At 29.0% G+C, this 10,504-nt stretch overlaps 1 pseudogene; it reads left to right on the forward strand.

Moving 5' to 3' along the window:
• Window positions 1–8,077: 8,077 nt before the first annotated feature.
• LOC110666960 (probable LRR receptor-like serine/threonine-protein kinase At3g47570) lies at window positions 8,078–10,040 on the forward strand (annotated as a pseudogene).
• The last annotated feature ends 464 nt before the right edge of the window (window positions 10,041–10,504 follow it).

Raw genomic sequence — 10,504 nt, forward strand, 5'->3', positions numbered from 1 at the left:
TTGTTGGTGAAAACAAAATTTTATTCCCCTTAGAAATGGAAGTAAAAACAAATCTCTTGGAAATGAATTACCAATTTGAGAGTAAGATTATTGCATCTCACATGGAAGAGTGCAAAGATGTGGCGTTGTCCCACGTCTGGCGGGGAATGAGACAAAAACATGGACATAAAATAGAGGCCCAGCGTGAATCAGAATTAGCCATTTCTACAAACAAGCTGGAGCCTAAAGAGAGAGCAAGCCCAACAGCTTAAAGATGGAAGAGATTTGAGACCTAAGTCCACACCCATCTGACCCAGTCAATAAAAAAAAAATAGGATGGTTTTACAGCGGTGAAAAAATTGGATAAAGACATGGGCTATTGCCTATGTAAAGCAGACTTAAGTTCATAACTTTCGGGGTCCAGTCCAGAAAAAACAACAGGGGGAAAGAAGAGGTGAATTCGTTGGATAGTGTAAAATCCAGCAATGAAACAAACCATCTTTAAAATCTCTAACCTAATTGGCACAGATAGATGGAAATAAAATTAGAATCCCCAATTTCAATTCTAACGAAAATTGCAATTTCATGTTCTAATTCCATTCTACTATGTAATTCTGACGGATATAGATCAATTCCAAAGTCCTGACTCCAGAATTTGAATCCTAATTAATAAAGTGGGAAGTAAATTAACTTACCAAAGCTAACACATTATTATTAATAGAAAAATGCTAATCATTATTAGTATCTGTATATTGAATATGAAGTTTCTTAATATATTATGGAATTTCATTATGTTAGGTCTATATGTGGAATTTAATTGGTAAACTTTACAAATGAAATACTAATATAACATTATTAGTGTTGTATATTAAATATGAAATTTCTTAATGAAAATGTAATTTCATTAGGTGTAGATATGAAATTATATTGGGTAAACATTGGGATTGGAAAGACTAATACAATGTTATATACGCATAGAAATCTTCCTAGAGTTAACCTTTCATATTACAATTTAGGTTGTTCTCAATTCTTCATTCATGGTTTAGAAATGTGGTTGAATCCAAATGAAGATGATAGTAGTGAGTCAAGCAATTTAAACCTTCTTCAATGGCTTCATGTTGCCATTGATTTGTCATCTGCAATGCATTACCTTCATGACCTTTGTGAAACACCAATCATTCACTGTGAATTGAAGCCAAGCAATATTCTGCTTGACAATTACATAACTGTTGTTGTTGGTGATTTCAGATTAGTAAGGCTCCTTTCCAAAACCTCAAGCAACTCTTCTTAGGATCAAACGAGCTCCATTAGCATAAAGAGAACAATTGACTATATGCCTCCAGATAAGCTGTTTAGCTGACTAAGTCAACACAGGCTAGTTGTCCATCATTCGTGTGCCGTAGGTTTATAACTTGGTAGTTGTAGGAAACTTACACGTGTTAGACTCCCAATACTCACCATTTCAGAAGAGTCAGAATAATGATAGCACTCTATAAGAGATATTTTATGTCATTTCAACGTGTACCCTAAATATTACAGGCTTGCTTGTATAATTTATGATACATGGCATTACTTTATTGGATGAGAAGAAGTATACAAGCATTGACTATAATAGTTAAAGATATTCATTGAACTCATATTCGCTACATTTATTCTCTCTGAGTTCTTTATTCTTACATTCTCCTCTCCTATTCCAACTTAAGCTTCAAAGTGCCAAGTGGGAGAAATCCTTTGGCCCTCTAAACTTGTGTTCTCTTACAAATAAAGTGGTCATAGGAGGTCTAACCCTCTTCTTGAGAGCTTGGAGGGGTTGTCTGAAGTGTCCAAGTAATCGTATCAGTTGTAGCCTACCTCTGTATTATCTGTTATAATAAGCACGTAAATCTAAGGCACATACACAAATTACACAATTATACAGTATAGAAAAGAGAAGAAGAATAATATAGGATTTAACGTTGTTCAACTGTAAGGTCTACGTCTACGGGAAAGACAAGAGAAAAAGTTCCACTATGATGAAAAAAATAAGGCACAATCACTCAGAACTCTCAAACCCTAACCTCAATGTGTTTCCCAAATATCTCACAACTCTACCGTAAAAGGTAGAATATTACAATATTTATACGGATTCACACAGCGGGGGCGTTGACCCCGCACCCCTCAAAAAGATCAATAGTGAGCTTTGAGCTTGAGCCTATCAACCCATGCTCTCCATTACCACTACAGATTTCACTTTTTATCCCAATCGAAATCGCAATAGAAAACTTCTGAGTAGCGTTCATAATTTGGGTTCATGAAAAATATATCCAAATTTCAAACCATAAAAATAACATTATCCCAATGACCTTTCCACGTTCATTTATCAAAGATTCTGTACATATCAGAAGTTAGTAAAAATAGTATTCGCTGTTATTATACTTTCCTTGTAATGAGATGACAGCTTGACATTTTATCAATATGATGTTAATGTATAATGTAAAATTTATTTTATCGTAAAACAAAGTTAAATAAGTAAAAAAAATTAAAATAACAATTTGAATTCATACGTGAAATGCGCAAGTGGTTTAAAATTAAAACAAATAGGAATTAAAAAATTAATTAATAAAATAAAACACTAAAATAAAAATTTGAAAAGAACTCAAGCGTTCATTCTAGTTCAAAAGATTCAACTAATTGAAAAGGAAGAAAAAAAAAAAAGATAGCATGTAAAAAATTCCAAGATATACCATGTGTAAGAATTAAAAAGAAAATTTTTATTTTAATAATAAAATAAAATTTTTTTAAAAAATAATGAGCTGCATAAAATGATCACAATACTATTATTTGAACAATAAATTACACTTTGTTAATAAAATTGCTCTAAAATTATTTTAATAAAAAATAATAATTAAATAATTTAAAAGCAATTAAAATTAAAATAAAAATTAAGGTGAAAAAATAATTTGAATATATATATATATATAATAAGATAGTGGTTTTTATTTAATAGTGAAAAAAAATAGAAATAATAAGTTAAATTAAGGCTTTAAAATATCTAGTTACTAAGACATTAAGTTATAATCAAAATAGAAATATTGTTTTACAGCAAATAGAATTTCGTGAGGTTTTTTTTTTTTAAATAAAAAATTTTAAATATGATAATCATAATTTCTTTAAATTTGTGATTCAAAATCATCAATTGACATATTTTATTTAACTCAACTCTATAAAAAAATATCTATCATTAAATTTGATATGACACTCAACTCAATGAGATAAATTATTGAATAATTTAGTACTACCTTTTATTATACTCATAAATAAAATTAGTATTTAATTATTATATTAATATAAAAAATTAAATTAAAATAAAAAAAATATTTTATTGAATTAACTACTAAACTATTTCACTCTTAATAATTTCGTGAGTTATGGGCGGCCCAAGTTTAAGTTTAAATAACCTACTTTTACGTCCTGTTTTAGTAAAATATAATATAATATAATATAATAATACGCTCGCGTGTTTTGCTGGGGATGACTTGTCGACTTATTGACTACTCCCTCGACAATGGGCCGTTTTATTTTGAAAATAATTGGAGTAATGACTGGCAATGAAGATCACTAATACAGATAATAATATAATAACTCATTTTTCATCATATAATTTTATATATTATTACTTAATTTTTATAATTATATTCACTTTTAATAATAATTATTATGGCATTATTCAGTATAAAATTTATTATATTAATTATTTTTAATTTTACTTATTTATTTACATATTTTAACTTTTAATTTATTTTTTTTGGTAATTGGCTCTAGTTGAAACTAAATCTCAAAACCTCATAATATAATTTTAAATAACATCCATCACGTTACATTATTTAGCAGTATTATTTAAAAGGTTTTTGGCGTACCATTATAATTACTATTACCATTTAAAAATTATTTTAAAATTATAAGTGTAAAGTTCGTTACGGTCAACAACAGCCATTATCAACTAGTAACTAATGACAGTTACAATTGGTATTTTTCTAGATGAGAATTTTTTACTTTTATTTACTTCTTTCATGTGAAATGAAATAGAGAAGCTTTTTTGGGTATAAAACTATCTTGGCTCATTCTTTTAGCACTTTTCATTTCTCTCTAATCAACTAACAAATTTCTCTCAAATTTGTCTCAATTTCCTCTACAACCATCTCAAGTGAAACCCTTTATTCCTCTACAAAAATTTTAGCTCAAAAAGCACACATCACCAAATAAACAAGTTAGTTTTGAAGTGAAGGAGAGCAAAGGGTGTGTTCTCTTTTTTTTTTTTTTCTTTAATTTTTAGCTATCTTTTAATATTTTTAGGTAAATATATAAAATACGATTTTTTTTTTATCTGTATAATATATAAATGTGAGAAGAGAGAAGAATATTAGCTTTGCTCAAATTATCCTTCATTATTTATAGTATTTATAATTATATTATTTATTATTTATTTTAATTTTAAAATTTATATAAATTTAAAATGCTTAGAACTCAATTCTATATAATCTTAGAGTTTATATAAATTAAAAATTCTTAATTCTACTTGTATTTAAATTTTACTTAATTAAATTTTTTTTATGAAATAATTTTAAAAAAATTGTAAAAATATTATTTACAAAAAATAGGAAATTATTTATTTATATGAATCACTTTTTTAATGAATCATAATAAATTTTTATCTTTATCTTATAATTATTTCTGTAACAATATTTTAATATAATTACGTTCGAATTTACATAAAATAATAAGAAAAGAAATTAATTTTTGTCAACCAAACATATAAATTCTTTTATTAATGTTTTTGAAATTTTTTTTTTAATTTAATTTCTTTAAGTTCTTTAAAAAATATTTCATCTAAAATAAATCTATATTTTTTTAATTATAGATATATTTTTAAAATTCTTAATTATGACATTAATATCTAAGTTACTTTTGTTTGTTGATTTATAAAAAAATATTTAATTAGTATGTAATATATGAATCTTAAATTTTTAAATAATATATAATTATGCATATAAAATAAATTATATATATGAGAAAAGCCATTTAAATAGATAAATATGTATTACTTAAAAATTAATAATTAACACTATGTTATGTTTGAGTTATATTATAAAATTAATATAATTAATAGGATGATTAGAATTTATAATACTGATTTTTTTTTAAATTTTAAAATGATATATTATTGAAAGTTTAAAAATGTTAATATGTGTGTATATATAAAAAAATAATAATTTTTAAATTTTTTTAATATTGTAATCTTATCTTGACTTAGCAAATAATGAATACATATAAAAAGAATTAGAAATCATACTTTGAATATAAAATTAGTACCTCAATATAACAAATTTATGTTCAAATATAAATAAAAATTAATATTTTAATTTAAAAAAGCCCAATTTTCATACGAATACAAATATTACATCATTTAAAATTTTTATTTATTTAAATTCAAGAAGTTCCTTTATTGAAATTTAATATTCACTTGTAGAAAAATAATTATAAAAATTTAATTTAAAAATAAGTTATACATTAGTTTCACAAAGTGTTTTACTGTAAATCAAATAATTGTCTACATATTTTTTATTATAATCATTCCAATTAAAAATAATAATATACTAACATCAATATTTTTTTATTCTATTAGAATTTTTTTTATTTTTTATATAAAAAAAAAATTTTAGTTATTATTTTATTATTTGTAAATAATTTATTAGTGTTAATATATTTATTAATCTTATTTTTAAGGTTTTTCTCCCTATCATAAGAAAATATGAAATAATGTAAAATATTATATATCAAATAAAAATTAATAATAATGATACTTATTGATATGAGTGTGCATAATTAATTTTATCAAATAAAATTAAAAAATCAAATAAAAAATAATTAGAAAAAAATCAACATTATATAAACTATACCAAATTGAATTTATTTTACTATTATGTATATAAATTCTTAAATATTATTGAAAAAAGTTTAAAATTTTCACGCTAATTATATATATTTTATAAGAATTTTAAAATATTAAATGCTAATTAATCTTGATAAATTCAATACTTCATTATTGAAAAAATTTAAAACGAAATTATAAGAACTAACAAAATAATAAATAATTAAATTTATATATTTATAAAGTACTAATAATTATAAAATTATATTATAATAATAATTTTTTCATAATAAATTTTACATTTATAATTTCTTATTTTTATTGATATACTTTCATTTTCATTAACTTAATTTAAAAATAATAAGTACACATACAACACACTTATAATGAAAAATGAAAAATTATTATATTATCATAATAATATCAATATATTATAATAATATTATATTTAATAAAAATTATGTAAAAATATTAAACTATGGATATACACAACAAGTACAAAAAAACATGCAATGCAAGTTAAAAGAAAAATTAACGTACATAAAATACATAAAACACGATTATGAGAGAGACACTCTTTATTTTTCTGAAAATAAAATATTTATAAAAAATTAAAAAAAAATAAAGTATGTCCTTTATAAAATAAAATTTGACCCCTTGTTTTGATCAGTTATTTAAAAATATAGACTCAAAATTAACAGATTAATCCTCATATTGTTTTAATCACGCAATATAAAATGAGCCATTGACTAGAAATACAATAACTTTTTTATTTGTTTATGTGTTTTAATTTTTTATTATTTTATTTGTTTGATTCGTTTTTTTGATGGGCGTTACACATTCGGCATTAGTTAATTAAAAAGCTTCTTAGCCCAATTGCTGGCTAAATTTACACCACAATTACTCGTCCAACGACACTGGTTATAATTTCATCTGTGTGTCACTTCCAGGCAACAAACTAAGATGGCACATCCAGCCAACTTGTTAGCACCTTGGCCTTCAACCCTTCATGTTCATCTCATTTTCTTATTTTCTATGAGCATACTTAGCTTGCAACCTGAGATTTGTCTCTGTAATATGGGAAATGAGACTGATCTCATTTCACTTTTGGAGTTCAAAAGCAAGATGGCCGCGGATCCGTATGGAATCTTGAACTCATGGAACGATTCTGTCAACTTCTGCAAATGGCATGGGATTAGCTCAAAACGCCATAGAGTTGCGTCTCTAAAAGTGCAAGGGATGAGCTTATCAGGCACCATATCTCCATATACAGGGAACCTCACCTTCTTAAGGTTCCTCAACCTTGCTGACAACTGATTTTATGGGGAAATCCCCCAAAAAGTTGGCCGTCTGTTTCGTCTAAGACTTCTTAACCTGTCGGACAACACATTGAGAGGAAAAATTCCAATCAACATCAGCTTTGTTGTTCAGAGCTTAGGACTATGAGTTTGGCCTTTAATGGCTTAGTGGGGAAAATTCCTGCCGAGCTAGGCTCTTTAAAGAAGCTTGTTACACTTTTCCTCAGTTCAAACAACCTCACTGGAAAGATCCCACATTCTGTTGGAAACCTTTTGTCCCTCCAACGTTTTTCTGTAGCAAGTAATCATATGGAAGGAAATATTCCAAATGAAATGGGACGAATAACAAGCTTAACTCTGCTTGCTATGGGAGACAATAATCTGGTTGGTTCAATTCCTTCTACCCTCTACAATATCTCATCCATCGCTATGCTATCTGTTACACAGAATCAATTGCAAGGGAAGCTCCCAGCAAATATAGGGCTTACTCTTCCTAACCTGCAAATTTTTGAAATCGGCATGAACCAATTTCATGGCAGTGTTCCAGTTTCGTGGACGAATGCTTCTGTGCAACTTGAAATATTTGACGTTTATGCCAACAGTTTCATAGGACAAGTCCCGATCAATCGGGGAAATTTAAATGGTCTCCAATTACTGAATTTGGGAAACAATTTTCTGGGCAATAATTCAAGTCAGGATTTGGCTTTCATAACATCTTTGTCAAACTGCACCAATCTCCGAGGACTATCTCTTTCTGATAATAATTTGGCGGTGTATTACCTAGCACAATAGTTAATATGTCTACCCTTATGTCTATAACTTTAGGAAGAAACCAAATATCTGGTAGAATTCCAGCATACATTGGCATCTTGTCAATTTGTATGGATTAGGCATGGAGAAAAACCTTTTTTCAGGCAGCATTCCCATTTCTTTCGGGAAGCTTCAAAAGCTGCAACTATTGTATTTGCATATCAACATGTTGTCAGGACAAATCCCTCCATCCCTAGGTAACATCACCCAACAATTTAAGCTTCGGTTTGGAAGAAACAAATTAGAAGGGAATATACCATCAAGCATCGCTCACTGCCAAAATCTGCTTATTCGGGATGTCGGCAAAAATAACCTGACTGGTATCATACCCCAGCAAATTCTTTGTCTGCCCTTTCTATCACTAATTCTTAACTTGTCATTTAACTCATTGGCAGGAATGCTACCCCGAGAAGTTGGCCACCTGAATAGTGTTGGTTCAATAGATGTCTCAGAGAACAAACTGTCTGGAGAAATTACTGTTACAATATGCGAATGTCTGAGTCTAGAAATCCTTTACATTCAGGGTAACTTTCTCCAAGGACCCATTCCTCCATCCCTTGTGTCCTTAAGGGGTCTCCAACGCTTAGACCTGTCAAGAAACAACTTATCATGAAAGATTCCAAAAGAGATAGAAAAGCTTCCTTTTTTGGAATATCTGAATCTCTCTTTCAATAATCTTGAGGGTGAGGTACCAACAAAGGGAGTGTTCTGCAATATAACGGCAGTTTCACTTGTTGGAAACAAAAATCTTTGTGGAGGTATCCTAGAACTGCAGCTACCGGCATGTCCCATCAAGCAAAAGAAACACAAAAAGTCTCCTACTGCCATTATCCTTGCAACAATCATCAGTTCAATTGTGCTTTTCATGACAATAACATCTTTAAGAGTTTTCTACTGGCAAAAATCAAGAAAGAATCCAGCATCCAATCGTTTTATTTTGGAAAAGCTCCTTCGAATTTCATACAAAGAGCTTCTCCAAGCAACTCAGGGATTCTCTTCAAACAATTTAATTGGACAAGGTAGTTTTGGCTCTGTATATAGAGGAAGTCTTGATCTCCAAGGTGAAAGGATAGATGCTGTGAAAGTACTCGACCTTCAACAACAAGGAGCTTCCAAGAGCTTCATTGCTGAGTGCAGAGCATTGCGACACATCAGACATCGAAATCTAGTGAAGATTTTGACATTTTGCTCTAGCATTGATTTTAAAGGCAACGACTTCAAAGCTCTGGTGCTTGATTTCATGGCGAATGGAAGTTTGGAAATGTGGTTGCATCCAAAAGAAGATGGTATTAGTCAGTCAAGGAATTTAAACTTTCTTCAAAGGCTTCATGTTGCCATTGATTTGTCATCTGCAATGCATTACCTTCATGACCTTTGTGAAACACCAATCATTCATCACGACCTAAAGCCAAGCAATATTCTGCTCGACAGTGACATGACTGCTCATGTTGGTGATTTCGGATTAGCAAGGCTCCTTTCCAAAACCGCAGATAATTCTTCTCAAGGCCAAACGAGCTCCATTGGGATAAAGGGAACAATCGGCTATATGCCTCCAGGTAAAATCTTACATGCTCTTATTTATCAAATAACCACACTGGCCGTGTATTTAATAAAAATGAAATTGGATATGTTTGCATTGCGGAATATGGAATAGGTAGCGAGACAACAACATATGGGGATGTGTATAGCTTTGGAATAACTTTGTTGGAGATTTTTACAGGACGGAGACCAACTGATGAAGTGTTCACCGATGGTTTGAATCTCCACAACTTTGTTAGGTCTAAGCTACCAGGACAAGTGATGCAGCTTCTGGATCCCAAGCTTATTGCAACAGGAGAAGTTAGAGCAGAAGAAATTGTTGAAGACAACGAAAGTGATGATGGTCAAAATGAAATCCAAGAAAATAAAGTCAATATTGAAAATTTGAAATTACAGGGAAGCAATGTGCAAAAATGTGTTGTATCAGTCCTCGAAATAGGACTAGCATGCTCAGCAGAACTACCAGGAAATCGAATGAATATGAGCGATGTCACAAGAAAACTTAAAATTATCACAGAGGCTTTTGTTCGTGCAAGGACTCATTAAGATCAAAGAACTATAAACCACAAATAGGTATGAGTTTAATTTTTTAACACCCAGTCTGATTGATGAATCTCATATTCTGATTGATGAATCTTATACTGTCTTCATATTTGTTTATATTCCAAGGACTACTTTGATTTGGATTGAATTGCAGAGGAATAAGCAGTTGCATTCAAGCATGTAGGCCCCACTAACCTGAACTTGTGCACCTCTCTGAATTTCAAGAACAAGTGTTCTCTTGGTTTTTTTTCCCCTTTATGAACATAACTCTTCAGCAAATAAACCTCAAGTTTTGCCTCATGAACCGTCTATGAGGCCTTTTCCATACTTTTCTTTCAGCTAAACTCGCAAATTTGTGTTTCAGTACTTCATCTGTTATGATTCTGGTGTTGGTTTTGATAATGCAAGACAACTTGTTCCTGACAAA

The sequence above is a fragment of the Hevea brasiliensis genome, unplaced genomic scaffold (assembly GCF_030052815.1).
Source record: "Hevea brasiliensis isolate MT/VB/25A 57/8 unplaced genomic scaffold, ASM3005281v1 Scaf31, whole genome shotgun sequence".
NCBI classification, from domain to species: domain Eukaryota; kingdom Viridiplantae; phylum Streptophyta; class Magnoliopsida; order Malpighiales; family Euphorbiaceae; genus Hevea; species Hevea brasiliensis.